We start from the raw sequence: 12,938 nt of genomic DNA, 5'->3' as shown, positions 1-12,938 counted from the left end.
ATTTATCTACGGCTGTTTTTGTGCTCCTATAGCACAGTTTAAGTAGTTGCAACTGAGCCCATATGATCCACAATGCCTAAAATATTTACTATCTTCTCTTATATTAAAAAAGTTGCTGATTCCAGTAGTACTGGTCAAACTCAAGGAGTTCATAGTTGAATAGCTGATTTAGACAAGTAAAAAATATATATACATTACAGTATGATATATACAACCCAGATATTCTGTGGGTATTATGGAAACATTTGGCATTTAAATATTAAAAGACAGGAAGGACTCACACAAGTGAAAAGACACAAGATATTTTAATTATTTAAAAATATGTATTTATTTACATATCATTATCTCTCATCCCATTCTGTAAATTTCTAAAGGGGAGGGAGTGTGACATTCATTTTTGTGACATTCGACATTCATATTCTAAGTATCTAGGACATTTTAAATGTTCAACAAATGATAGACAAATGAATAAATGAATGATATGCAGGATGCCTGAGTGACAATGATTAGGTATGTCTGTCAAAGTTCTAGATATAAATATCCTATGGCAAGCATTTTACTTGTCATGTTAAATAGGATCTTTTAATTCTTGTACAGTCTATATTAGGAGATAGCTACTATTATTACTACACTGTAAAATGAATGAACCAAGGCTCATACAGGTAAAGTAGCACAGTCATGTTTCTATACAGCCAGTATGAGAAGTCAACAAACAATCCAGTGGCTGCCTAATGAGAAATATGTTCTCTACACTATATCACAAAGTTGTAAAGAGGTAAGAAATGATGACACAATAGGATATCAACAGAGTATGGACTCTCAAAGACAAAGGAAATTATAATTAATGCAGCAGGAATTGTATTGTGATTTCGATTTCTAAAACTGGGGAACGATCTGAATAAATTCATGTTTTTTAAATATCCTGGAAGCAGCCTAAAAGATGGTTAGAGGGGCAGTAGCCCCTACATTTTACCCAAAGGCTACTCTGTCACACACACTAGGCCAGTTTTAGTAAGGTTCAAGTGATTAAAACAAAATTGCGAACATACTATTTCAGGAATACCAATCTGAAGCATCAGGAAAAGCTGATCCTAATAGTTACTAAAGAAACAAAAAGGTACTTCATAAACTATGAAGGTACTATGCTAAAAATTTTTTTAAGTATATATTACAAATGAAAATATTACACGGAAAAAAATCAAGTCATAAGAACAAAGACATAATTGAGAATGTCTGTCTTAAGAAAAAAAAATTTAGAAAATTTAAACAATAAAATCACAAATTATGAATTTTCACTTTTTATTTAAGCAAATCTTAAGAAAAACTGATTTTAAAGTAAATGAAATGACTAATCCTTCAAGTTATGGCTCAACAAAAGTAGTTGCTGTATATGGCATATACTTCTCTAAAGCAAAGCACGTAATTACTTTCTAATAAAAGTCTAAACTGTGATTTAAAGTGTACTTAAATATCTGTTTGGAACCCCTAGAGAAGTAAGATTTTTTTGCCTCCCAAATTATGTGTCTGTCGGTTTAGAATATACATAAACCAATTAAAGTAATCCCTCACTGAAGAAGTAGTGAAGCGAAACACTTAAGTTTTAAAAAGTTCAAATATATATTAAAACATGGATTCTGAGGAAAGAAAACAGATACAACACTTTTTTTTCCCCAGCATTTCTGATAGAGGCTGATTAACATACACAATCTAATTTACCAAACTTAGGTAACTTTTACACCAAGGCTTACTTCAAAGTATACATTGCACTTTGTATTTCTAGCAACTAGCACATAAGAGATCTCAAGAAGTGAAGGAGAAAGAGATATGGAAGTCAATCAGAAGTATAGTTCATCTGTAAAATCAGAATACCACCACATATCTGGTAGGTTTGTATAGGATTTTAAAAATAAGCAAGTATAGGTTCTAAAATTCAATGAGCTCAACTGAATGTTTACTGGAAACATACTATGTTTACAGAACTTTGGAGGATAAAGCTTGAACTCTGGTCTTTAAAAAAAAAAAAGGCTGCATTGCTTCCAATATAGTAGCATTAATGTAAGCACTTTTATGGTATGTATTTTAATGTTTTTATAGTTTCCAACATCTCTGTGGGTTCTCACAATATCTTTGAGGAAAACAGGATAGATATTATTCTCCATTTTAATGCTTAGAAAACCAAGATTGCAAGAAACTAACCCAAAATCATATAGGTAATAAGTGGTGAAGTTAGAACTAAGATCTAGACTTTTGAGTCACCATCCAAGGTACTTTACCTCTTGTTTAGCAAATGGAAACAGCTGGCATGGTGAAGCTGTTTCAAGCATTCACAAAAAAAGAGGGAGGGCATGAATTTCTCCTTAAACTAAAATTTAAAAAGTAAAAATTGTATTAAGTAGCAATTTATGAAGGCTGTTATTTAAATCAAAAGGTTTATATTGCCTTAAAATTACAGTACTGTACGTACTAAGTACGAAAAATGCTAATAATAAATTAAAGTACAAAAGTTAAGTTTCATGATTTTGTTTGGTTGGTTTTAATGTTTTTAACAGGAAGAAAGAAGCATCATTGATTCTGTCCAGGTTGCTTCCCATCTTATACATCTGTACTTTTTCCAGCACCTAATACTAACCCTGATATATGGAATGTATTGATGCCTGCTTAATGAAAAAATGCTCTCATGATGTATTCTTGCTCTCTTGATGCCACAAAAAATACAGTTGCCCCAGCCAATTGATTTGTGGAGCCACAGCCTGAGGCATCACTATTCACCTGGTAATGGCACATGAACCACAGTATACTGAAGGAAACAGAACTGCCTTAGAAATAGATATCTATAAATTTAGAAACTTCAGAGATGTTTCATGTAAATTACTTTTCAAAATAGCTGATACTTATATCCTTTAAATCACCATAACTTATCTTAAAATAATCTTAATTATTTGTAAAGAGATCTCTAGGTCTTTCTTCCGTGCCTTGATGTCCACATGATATAATCTTTTCTTGATGACTCAAGCTCATCAATGTAAATATCAATTATTAGACTATTCCATAACAGAGTGATTCTTTCTGGAGTACTGCAGAATGTCCAACTGCTTGTCCCTTTATTAACTCATCCTAGACTACTTCTAAAAACAAAGTTCCCTACTGCCTGCTCCTCTGTTTTCACTTACAGACCACCAGCATCCTAGACAAGGTTTTTAACCTGTCAGCTGTGTTTTAAAAAATGTAAAACCAGCACAGGCAGGTGATACACCTAACCTTATACAAATTCTAAATCAAGCCACTGTGTAGCTATTTTCACTGTAGTAAGGCCTGACTCAAAGGCTTTTCGTCTTTCACTTCCTGATTCTGAGACCTATTCTAGGCTCTTGTTAGAAGTCTGGCCACAAAATAACAATTACAGAAGCACTTATTTCTACATACTTTTTTTTAGGATAACATAAGGAAAAATATATACATGATAGTCATAAAACGCCCAAACCACCATATAAACAAGATGATGCAAGACATTTCACAGTATGTGCTATATGGACAATTACTTTGCCAATTATTACCTAGGAGTCAGCAAACTAGGTCCCCTGGCCAAATCCAGTCCACAGATGGCTTGTTTTTGTTTGGCTCTTGAGACAACAATGTAAAAATTTTTACGTTTTTAAAAGATTATAAAAAACTAACAAACAAACAAGAACATTCAACCGAGACTGTAAATGGCCTGCAAAACCTAAAATATTGAATTATCTAGCACTCTACAGAAAAAGGTGGCCGACCCCTGATCTAAGCCATATAAACAAACACATATAAGCTATCCATTATACATAAAGCTTAAGCTATTAATATGTCAAAGCTGAGGTATAGTTCTTTCAGTGATAGGTTCCTAATGATACAAACTGTCTTGTCCAGCTCTGCCTATTTTCCTCTTCTGATGCCCTGGTGCTTAAGCTAACATCTCAACCTAACTTTCTTTCTTTCTTCGTCCCAATTTCTGTCCTTGGATGCTCTTGGACTACTTATTCTACTACTACTTCCAACTCTGCCTGTGAATCTCTTTTGGAATGCCTTTCCTTTTGTTATCTAAATCATTTCTAAGTTTCCTCTGACTCCCTCCAAATGCCTTCCAGGATTGTTCTAGCTCTCACTGGCTTCACTTCCCTTTAAATTACAGTTGGTGTCACACAACTTAATAATACCATATTATAATTTTTGCTAATGATACTATTAGTCTAGTACCCCCAACTAATTTGTAAACTACTTGAAGGAAGGAAGACATCACACTATGTTTGTATCCCCACTTTAATAACATTGCATCACCCTGCAAGCACATGACATCTCCCAGGTGTAGTTCTCAATCTTGGAGGAAAAAATAGCCCAAGGACTGTCGGTAATAGGTGATAAGTGATTGGAAACATTGAAAGATGACACCCACAAAGGAACTTGATGGAAGACCACAGGCTACACAGAAAACTTGAAAGTATATATTAAAGACAAGCAAAACCACAACAGTGGGAAGACAGAAAGGTTAAGAATAAAGATATAAAAAGAGACCACTGAATAATTATCTGAAATAAGACCAAAATATTAAGAAAATTATAAAAGCTCACAATACATGTAAAAGTACAAAATTTGCCTTTCAACATTAATGGCCACTAATTTCGTTTTAACAAGTAGTTTTTGACATTAACACATATGGGAGCCATATTTCTTGTTTTGCAATGTGATAAACTGAAGCAGTAAAAGGCTCAATGGAATAAATATGCACCATATTCTAAACCTTTGGAATTACAACATTGTGAGTTTATTTGAAGTCCGCTAGGCAATGCTAAAAACAAAACAAAACAAAAAAAGCAAACCAAAACAAAGAACAGAAACACTAATCACTTAGTTATCTGGCTAATAAAATTGGAAATCATGTGCATATCCCTACACCATTCTCAAAGACACGATCTAGATTCATTTTCATTCAAAAATGCACCAACAATATTTCAAAAAAAAAAAAAGTTTTCGGTTACTTCATCAAATTGTATTTAAAAAATACTGGCAGATTATAAAATACACAAGCCTTGGATGTCATGAACATCTTAAAAAATGCAAATGTTTTAAAACAGCGCAAATATTACTAAAAATTGATAAAGTATAAATTAAATGCTCTTTGCCTAAAACTACAAAAGACAATGAGAATATGAATCATGCATTCCCTCTTTTTTTCAGGGGGTTAAGGATGTCTCAGCCCTTAGCTATGTCTGGCTGGTCAGGGAAGAGGGAGAAATTTTTAAATCAGTAATAAAATATGCTTACTATTATATTGTAGAAATGTGACTAGTAAAGAGTAATCATTAAATGTCTGTTAAAATAAATCAGGTCTCAATTACTCACACAGATAGAGGAAGTGAAGACACAGACGTCACCAAAATAAGATAATCCTAGAATTTTTTTTTAACGCTTATTATTAATTTGGGAGAAATTAATTACCCTTATAACTATGCTTGACAGTGTTAACCAGGATTTTATTTTTCCGGAGCATTCAATGATTTGGAGGATTCAGACAAAAGGGAAAAAGAGGGAGTTAATTCAGAAGCATACAGGTGGCTAACGGTAGCCAGCCTGGGATAAAAAATTTTCCAGTTAACCTACACATAGAAAACTAACAGATGATCTATGAAATGAAACAAGACAATATAGTAACATTTAATGTAGTAGTGCTAAAAAATTTAAATATAAGATTTAATATTAAAATTTTAACAAGATGTTTCTCCTGTCATCATCCCTTCTTCCCACTAACTGGTGTGATTAGAAAGCAAGATTAGTAGGCTACAAAGCTAAAAGCAACATTTCAGGTTATATTTTATAAAAGATGTGGTAAAAATCCTTCATCACTGTTTTCTGTTGGGCCACCATCTGTCTCAGTGAGTACTTTATCTCATTACTTAAGAAAAATTAACTCAACGAAGAAAATATCCAAAAGACAGGGGATTCAACTCACTTGAACATTTGTGGGTGACACAAGACGACAAGAGTTAGTAAATACGCAAAAACTAAATATTTATCCAAACATAAGATCAGAACCACAAAACTCAATTCGTTTCTGCCTAACATATGGCTCAAACTCCTGAGTGGCGTATGTTTAGTACTGGAGCTGGTAACAGCATGGTGATAAAATATTATAGTAAGAGTTCAACTGTTATTTCATTCCTACAATACAGAAGCATACACACTGGTTTCAAGAACTAAAAAACACAGACCACAGTAAGAAGCAAAATAATTACGTTGTTCGGTTTTAAAAACCCATAGTGAACACATAATGATTATACCGCAAAAAGAAAAAAAAAATCTCATCAGGCTGCGACTCTTATTCAATAGATGGTCAGACACAAAGGTGTCCAAAGGAACTTACGTAAAATCTCACAAAAGAAAATCTCGAATTCACAATCTCTAGCACCCCCAGCAAATCATCGCATTCCACCCTCTAAAATATCCCAAGGCTTGTAACGCTAACAGTTGAATAAAAGAACAATTAACGACCACATCCATTAAAACAGTCCCTCTTCTGCTCGCAATCTGACAGCGAAATTATCTGTTCATTTTCCTTTACCTAACACATGACGTCGTTTCCAAAGCCGTGTCTAAAAGTTCGAAGATCCAGGTTGTTAAAACCGGGCGAGGACTGCAGCCTCGAGTCCACCTCCCGACTGAACAGGTGGTTAACTCGCCCGGGGAGAGGAACTGCCAGGTACTGTAAGCAGCCACGCAGGATCAAACAGAGGGCGGGTTTTCGAGGTTTTAACCCCAAGATGAGCGGGGAAAACTCTCTTCAGAAAAGCGTTCAAGTTCGGCGGCTGCCGGGCGGCCAAAGCCGAAGGCGCCGCGGGTGCTGGGCGCTCCTCTCAGGAGGATTCCGCCCCAGCCCCCGCCCCCGCCCCAGAGCCCTCCGGAGCTACGCGGCTCGCCGCGGGGAGGAGGCGGGGGACAGAGAGAAGGGCCGCCCGCGCACCAGCGCCACCTCCCTCGGGCTAGATGCCGCCTCCTTTTGGGCTGGATGGCGCCCCCGGCCGCGCCCCCGCAAGCGTGTCCTGGCTAGGCTCGGCCCCGGCAGGTGCCCGACTAGTAGACCGGTCCTGTCCCCGGCCCCACTGCCCCTCTGCACCTCTGCCCACAGCGCGCCCACAGAAGGGGGTGGTCCGGGCCCCTCGACGGGGCCGAGCCCTGGAGAGTGCCCCGGCCCTCAGTCCCAGCCTAACGGTTTCCGCGGCGCCTCCTCCGGGGCGGGACGGGGTTGGGACGGCGGGACGGGGTTGGGACGGCTCGGTGTCCCCCGCCTTTCGCGGAGGGAGTGCCCGCGCTCTCACCTCCGAGTCACGCCGTTCTGAGGCAGAAGGCGGCTCCTCTGGCGCCTCTTCTTAGGGTTCCTGCTCGTTGTCTCTCTACCTCAGCTGCAGAGTCAGCTCTCAGGGCCGCCGCGGCCGCCGGCGCGCTGACTGTTGGGGTTGTTTCCTGGCAGTGACGCCGCCGCCTCAGCCCCGCTCTTCGCTCCCTCTCCGCGTAGCTCCCGCTTTCTGTTTCACCCGAGGGACCACGAACGCCGCCGCCGCCATGCTTACTACGGAGCCGGGAGGAGGAGCCCGAAGTCGGTGCGCCGAGTGCGGCTGCGCGGGCCCCGCCGACGGCGCCCTCGGCCGGGACGCCGAACCCCCGCCTCGAGCCCGCCGCGCCGGGGCTCTCTCACCGGAACGCGAGTTCCCGCGGGGTCACCGGCGCGTGGCGGCTGAGCGGCCGCGTTCGGCTCCCGGAGCGCCCACACCCTCTCGGGCTTCCGGCTTTCTCCCGAGGCCCGGCTGCGCCTGGCTCGTGGTAGCATCCGCTGTGGCCAGGCTCGGAGCCACACTCAGGAAAAGTGGAGTTCATGGAGGTTCCTAGAGACACTCACACAATTCTCAATCCACATTTCAAAAGGCTCCCCTGAGACGCACCCTGTCGGCCCCTTTCCGAAAGCACGCGAACTTAAGGCTGGCAGGTGCTTTAAAAGACACTCCTCCCAAGGACTAGGAAGCCTCTGAAATGGGCTTGGAAGTTTCTAATCCCAAAGACTTCGAACCCAGGATCTGGATAGCAAGCAAAAATATTTAGATATTTACTCAGCTGAAAACGTGGGGGGTGGCTTCGTGGTCTCTTCGCCAGCCAAATCGCGTGGAAAACCACGACCTCAATTTTTACAACAGCACGAAGACTTACAAGTGAGCGCAGCAGCGACTTCCTGGAACCTCAAGCAATGTGGGACGCTGCAATAATGCCTGAGGGCTTTTGACTTACAGTTGCCACCGGAGACCTGGGGAGGGGGTAGTACTTGGGCCAGTGAGTCCAACCTCAGGAACTGTCCTTTCAAAAATGGTGATGGATGTAACAAGTTGCATGTGTGGGCTTTATTTCAGTGTATTAATTGTGCGATCTTTTAAAATAGCTATATTTTTAAAACGGTTTTACAGAAATCTCTTTAAAATGTGATTATTCTCTATATTCTTAAAGAATACAATGGCTAATTAAATCCTTTGTTGATAACTGACTCTCAAACCGATATCCTGGCCATACGTTTAAGTCCCAGAGGATTGCTGCGGTGTATAGAATCCCTACTTTGGAGCTCTCCTTTTTTCCCTCTTTGGAATGTTCTCATCACCTCTTCTAAAATCTTTCACTGCTTTTCATCTCCTCATCTGCCTCTATCCACTCTGATCCTTCCTCTTATTCTTTCTGCTTTACTGTTTATTTTTCACTCTTCTCTCCTTTCTCGGCTGGTTTTCTCTGCGGCTCCAGGTGAAGATTGATGGGATGTTTATATCCACAGCCAGCTAATGAGAGGTTTCTTTTCTTCTGGTTATAAATAGGGCAGTGGTATCTTGAGATATTTTCATTGCTCTTCACTAACAGAAGTTCTTTCCCTGTGAGAGATGTTTCCTTTTCTTAACTTTTGGATTTGGCCCTCTTCCAGACAGCTGGCAAGTTGATCTTGGAATAATTGAAGTATAACTGTATATTGTTTCAAAGTATGAGGATTTTATCAGAGTGTGGGCGAATGGGGTGGCTTCCCCATCTTACTGCCCAACTATGCTTGGTCTGAGACTAAGATAGTGGTTTCCAAACTTACCGCTAAGCTAATACTTTCCTACTCTGCTTCCTACTCAGGAGCTTTTTGAAAATACAGAATCCTGCAATCTACCCCCTCAAGATTCTGATTCCTTTGTTCAGGGAGAGGCCAAGACATGGCACTTTTAAAAACTATATTTAAAAAAATATGTTTGGGACATGCCTACATGTAAAGGCAGAGTAAAGAAGATCAGCTGTTTTTGAAGGAGATTAACACATAATTTAAGAATGTTATTGAAGACCTAGAGATTGTAGTCAATAATATGCAATGCAGTAAGGTGAAGTAAAGTGAAGACCAAGGAATTTGTGGCCTTTGGAGAGAAGAAAACCCACACATAAATGACCCTAGCATGTGCACCAGTATGAGTTCTCTGGGAACAGAGAGAGGGTCAAGAAATTATGTTGGCTTTGAACAAGTTCTCTTCTCAATGCTTCACTTTTTTTTTAATCAATAAAATGGGAGCCATTTTCAATCCTCATCTTTCTTGGCCTCTCAACAATACTCAACACTTTGACCACTATTCTTTCTTAAACATTTCTTCTTACTTTGGCACTGCATTTTCTTGGTTTTCCTCCTTAGTTTCCTAGGCACTGCTTCTCTGATTCCTTTGCATATTCCTGCTCGTCTCCCTAACTATTAAATATAACAGTACCTTAAAATTCAGTTTTAGATTCTTTTCTGTTTTCATTGTAATCTCTTGGCCTAAGCAGCATCACCCACACCAATGGCTTTAGTTATCATCTATATGCCAGTGATCTCCACATATATGCCTCCAGCCCAGACATTTCCTCTAAATTCCAAATCTGATCCACTAGTCAAAGTTTGACCCTTCCTCTAAATTCCAAGCTTCACTGACATGGCCACTTAATATCTCAAAGTTGCAAAGTTTAGTCCAACTGAGTTCATGAACACTTGTTTTCCTTATCCCTCATCTTTCTAGTTATTCAAATCAAATATCTAGTAGTCAGTCACCGCTGATGTCTCCCTCACCTCCATTCTTCTATTCTCCATATTTGTTGCAGCACTAACTCCTGGCAATTTTATTTCTAAAATCTAATTGGTCTACTTCTTTCCAATCACCACCAATCTAATTCGATCTCACTGTATACAATCTGGGATCCTCCATTCAGTCTCCATTTTGCAGCCAAAATGATCCTCTAAGAAAGCAAATGAGACTATGTCACTACTCCAAAAAACTCCTTAAACAGTTTCTCATTGCTTTAGGATAAGTCTAGAATTCTTAAGGCAGCCTAAAAGACCATACGAGGTCTGGCCTTACCTGCCTTTTCCAGCCTCATCTCACACCATTTTTACCTTGTTTCCTGGGCAGACTTCCTGGTCTTCTTTTAGTTTCTCAAAAATGCTGTGATCCCAACAGCCAAAGGCTCTATGTACATGCCATTCTCTCCTTTAGTTATCCTATCTCTTACTCATCCTTCAGGTCTCAGCTTGAAAGGGACATCCTTGGGAAAAACATTTCTGATCTCCCAGATACATTCAAGATCCCTTGTTATGTCAGCTCTCTTACCACCATATAACCTCCCCTCTTATGACTTACCACAGCTTGTAACTACATTTTGGTATGTGTAGCTACTAGGTTAATGTCTGTTGCTCCCCACATTAGGATAAAGACCATGTCTATTTGGGCCTGCACAGTGCCTGGCACATAGAAGCTACCCAATAAATATTTATTGAATGATTATTGTCCTATGAGTTTATTTCTGGGATTCTAGAAGGTTGTTAGATCGGGAAATTAGATCACTGATCATTTTCAAGAGAGCAATCTTCTGTATGACTAGTGGGAAGAAATGCAGAAATGTGCTGGAAGACAATTCTCTGTGGGACTCTAGTATTTCTGCATGTCTTGTGAGCAGAGGCACTAACAGCTTTTGTTTTAGACTATATTTTCAAGGATTTTTTTTTTTTTTTTGGTCAAACAGCCTTGGAAAATATGCACAGTGTCCCCTGCCCTGCCCCCTCTCCCCGCCAAGAGCAGGGGCACATTTGTTTACCATCCAATATAGTGAAGATAATGTCTTTGGAGGTAAAGGTCAAGCAGGTTTTCTTGCAGCCTATTATAAAAAGACTGGGGATTTCCTAAGCTTAGAGTTTCTCAGCTGTGAGGCAAACCCACTGCAGGTGCATCACTCACCTGAACCACACCATGTAGCTCCAGGTAAGACCTGGGGGCAAGGGAACTGACTGAACATGACACTGGCGCTGCTTGCTGTGCCATGAGTAATACAGCCCTTTGACTGCAAAGCCCCACGTCTTCTGCCAGCTTCCATGAAACTATGGCAGGTTAAGTGATTAGCTTGCAAGGAGGATGAAATCTCAGACCTTTCATAGTTCTTGACAAAGTACAGTGGGTTAAAGGGAAAGACAAAGATGAAGAAGTCAAACAGCAAGTGGAGACTATTTAGAAAGTTTGGAAAAAAAAGTTTGGTGATGAAGAGGAGAGATGGGACAGCAGATTGAGGTGGAAGGGGTGTGCTGACTGAATTCTCTGAACAATATTGGTGGCCTTAACTCTGAACAGATCCCGACAGAACACTATTGCTGTTGTTCCTCTCTTTGGTTAGGGAACAGGTGCAAATCTGAAAGAGGAGAAGGAGATGGAAGTGGTTGACCTGGAGGTACACCAGTTAAAGCAGCCAGAGCTTTTTTTTTTTTAATCTCTGAGAAGGGGTGTAGTATAATGTGGAGCAGGAAAGACAGGCTTTGGAGTCAGGTAGATCTGGGCTTCAGTCGCAGCTCTATTACTAACTGATTGATTGATCGATCTCAGGCTTGTTATCCAACCTTTCTGGCTTCAGTTCAACTATAAACTAAGGATAAAATACCTACTTTGCAGGATTAAATTTCATAATGTATGAAGATGCCTGGTATATGCTTGATGCTCAATAAATAAATGTGAGCTACATGATTAGGATGTCCTGGCTAATTGTGATTTGGTGAGGTTGGGAAAATCCAGAACCTTCCTCCACATTTCCAAGGATTCTTGGAAAGGAACTTGCCAGGGTGCACACTTGCTCTGATCCTGTTCCCGTTTCCATCCCACTCTGTGCTTTCCTATGGATGGAACAGCTCCTTCCCTAAAAGCAAAGGAAACAAGACACAGAATAGGAAGTGACTTCACATTTAATGTTGGCCATTCCCACCATAGGGAATTTCTCAATAGCCATCATTCTTTTCGGACCACACCCTGCCACTATATTGCTGTGGTCCCTCACCCTAACAAGAACCTTCTCTACATTTTTCTGAATTTCTGGGACTCCTAAAGCCACCTCTCTTTAAAACCACCAGGGGTGGGCCAAGCGCAGTGGCTCATACCTGTAATCCCAGCACTTTGGGAGGCCAAGGTGGGCAGATCATGAGGTCAGGAGTTTGAGACCAGCCTGACCAACATGGAGAAACTCTGTCTCTACTAAAAATACAAAAATTAGCCAGGCGTGGTGGCGCATGCCTGTAATGCCAGCTACTCGGGAGGCTAAGGCAGGAGAATCGTTTGAACCTGGGAGGCGGAGGTTGTGGTGTGCCGAGATCATGCCATTGCACTCCAGCCTGGGCAACAAGAGCGAAACTTCATCTTAAAAAAAAAAAAGAAGAAGAAGAAGAAAAAACACACAAGGGCGGCAATTCCCAAATTCTTGTTAATGTATTCTTACTCAAAGCAATTTGGCTGTTTGTTTTCTGTCCTCACTTTTATACAGAATAGCCTTGGAACCTTAGCTTTATTTCAAAACTAAGATGTTTCATTATTTTCCTAAAGAGTAACTGTCCTTGAGAAGTAGTTCTTAAACTTTGG

The 12,938-nt window shown here is 40.3% G+C and overlaps 1 protein-coding gene across 2 annotated transcripts in view; it reads right to left on the bottom strand.

Moving 5' to 3' along the window:
• The window catches only part of FNDC3A (fibronectin type III domain containing 3A), a 229,773-nt gene extending 221,718 nt beyond the window's left edge, over nucleotides 1-8,055 (bottom strand). Inside the window, exon 1 of one of the 2 annotated variants that reach the window (XM_019039750.4) lies at nucleotides 7,341-8,055. The gene's annotated coding sequence lies outside the window, so the exon portion shown is untranslated. Of the gene's footprint in view, nucleotides 1-6,586; nucleotides 7,245-7,340 lie in introns of those variants that run through there. The other variant, XM_055359836.2, reaches the window with a different exon arrangement.
• Between the last annotated feature and the right edge of the window lie 4,883 nt (nucleotides 8,056-12,938).

Source organism: Gorilla gorilla, chromosome 14, assembly GCF_029281585.2.
Source record: "Gorilla gorilla gorilla isolate KB3781 chromosome 14, NHGRI_mGorGor1-v2.1_pri, whole genome shotgun sequence".
NCBI lineage: Eukaryota > Metazoa > Chordata > Mammalia > Primates > Hominidae > Gorilla > Gorilla gorilla.
Note: the sequence above shows the minus strand (reverse complement) of the source record. Positions and strands in the feature narration are given on the sequence as shown.